General features: G+C 35.9%; 1 pseudogene; it reads left to right on the top strand.

Annotated features, from left to right (window-relative positions):
* Window positions 1-661: 661 nt before the first annotated feature.
* On the top strand, window positions 662-869 carry LOC133766156 (U2 spliceosomal RNA; annotated as a pseudogene).
* Window positions 870-2,327: the final 1,458 nt, after the last annotated feature.

Here is a 2,327-nt window from a genome sequence, read left to right as displayed (position 1 = left end):
GCCCCATTACTCTGGCATCTGGTGGAGGTTGGTGATGGTGAAGCAGGTGCACAAGAAGGACCAAGCACCAAGCCCAGAGGCAGAGAGAGAAGCCAGGCTGCCTCAGCTCTTAAAACCAGCTCTCTAGCAAGAAGTGTCTTTTTTTTTTTTTTTTACATGCAATACTTTTATTTTAGACATGCAAGAAAAAGCTATTTCAGAATCTACTAATTTAAAGCAAGCAGCTGTATATGCATAACAAAAGCAGCAACATTTTGTTACAGCTCAGCACACAGCATCCAAAGCAAACAGGTATGAGACAATGTATATTTATGCAGCATTAAAACCAGATGAACAACATATTACAGGGCAAGGGGAGGGATGGAGAAAAAATGGAAATGAAAGATCAATGTTTCAAATGGATATGACTAAATTTCTCATTTGATAGCCCCAACCAGGTGCTTCAAATGTGGTACATTACAGAGAGAATGGTAAGAATGGAAATAAGTGATCCATAGGTCTATGCTACCTGCCTAGTACTAAGTTTGGTCAAAATACATTTTCATAAGTCTTCTTCCAGTTGTTAACTAGTCCAAGCATCCTTTGAAGTTACTGTTTAATGACAACTTCTTAATTCATATAAACAATGAAATATTTGGTACTTTTCCTTAGGTTAAACCCTATCGCTTCTCAGCCTTTTGGCTAAGATCAAGTATAGTATCTGTTCTTATCAGTCTAAAGATAATCCCTGATGCACTGAACCCCTTCTCTGGACCCACCTCCTAGCTACCAGAATTAGATCAAGCCTCTAATCCATCAGCCATCAGCATCGGTCCACTTATTTATTTATTTATACTTATTTATTTATTTTCCCCCCAAAGAGACCTTTTATTTAAGGAATACAGATTCATGCATTTCATAAGTACAACTTTAGAAATATAGTGATTCTTCCCACCATACCTGCCTCCCACCCACTCTCCCAACCTTCCACTTCCTCCCTCTCCCATTCCCAGTCCCATTCTCCAGTAAGATCCATTTTCAATTAACTTTATACACAAAAGACCAGCTCCATACTAAATAAAGGGTTCAACAATTTACACAGTAAAAAAAACCCCAAAAACCAAAAAATAAAACAAAAAAAACCTGTTCTTCAGCAGTCGAGACACTCATTTTTAACACAAGACTTTGGGATGGAAGACCAGGATGGAGTTCCAGGCTTTTGGTTTCCACTTAGTCCTGCCCCAATCATTGTGGACATTTGGGGAGTTAATCAGCAGATAGAAGATCGATCTCTCTCTCTCTCTCTCTCTCCCCCCTCCTTCTCTGTCACTCTACATGTCAGATAATTAAAAAAATAAATATTAAAAATAAATACTGTTGCCTGCAAAGACTACTAATTACTTTTCTGCCAACAGTATAGAAGGACATTCTTTTCTCCATGTACTTGCCAGCTTTTGTTATCTTCATTTTCACAATAGCCATTGTAATGCATTATTATGGTTTCAGTTTGAAATTATCTGAAAATCAGTTAAGCGTTTCTTTTCATGTATCTGTTGGCCATTTGCATGTCTTCTTTTGAAAAATGGTTATCCATGGATGTTATCAACTTTTTAATTAGAATATTTGTTCCAGTGCTATTGAGTAGAATCCCATATTTTATTCTGGTAATTAATCTTTTGTCAGATGTATAGTTCCCAATCATTTTCTGTTATTCTGTAGGTATTCTCTTTAATCTGCTGATTATTTCCTTTCCTGTGCAGAAGCTTCCTTAGCTCGATAAAATGTCATATATTGACTTTTTATTTTGTTTCCTGTGCTTTTGGGATCTGATTTATAAAAATGCTTGTTGATTCCAGTGATGTCCTAGAGCATTCTCTCTATGATCTCTAATAATAGTTTAATAACTTCAGGTCTAACATTTAAGTTTTTAATCCATGTTGAGTCAAATTTATTTGATGAAAGATAGAGATCTTTTGGATTTGGATATTCAGTTTTCCCAACATCACTTATTGAAATGGACTGCCATCGTACCAATGCATATTCTAGCACCTTGATCAAAGATTGGGTGGCGGTAGATGCATGTGCTAACTTGCAGATTCCGTATCTAATGAGTCTTTTATCTTCTGATATTGTTTGAAAAGTCCCTGTAGTATATGTTGTTAGGACAGGTCAGGTGGTGATAAACTCTCTATATTTTTTTGGCCTGGCAATGTTTTTACCTCTCCTTCATATCTAAATGATAGCTTTGTGGTTACAGTATTCTTGGTTGGTAGTTTTTTTCCTCTTAAGTACCATGAAAATTTCTTTTTTTTGTATTTAGTAAATATAAATTTCCAAAGTACAGTTTA

The sequence above is a fragment of the Lepus europaeus genome, chromosome 8, assembly GCF_033115175.1.
Source record: "Lepus europaeus isolate LE1 chromosome 8, mLepTim1.pri, whole genome shotgun sequence".
Classification (NCBI taxonomy): domain Eukaryota; kingdom Metazoa; phylum Chordata; class Mammalia; order Lagomorpha; family Leporidae; genus Lepus; species Lepus europaeus.
Note: the sequence above shows the minus strand (reverse complement) of the source record. Positions and strands in the feature narration are given on the sequence as shown.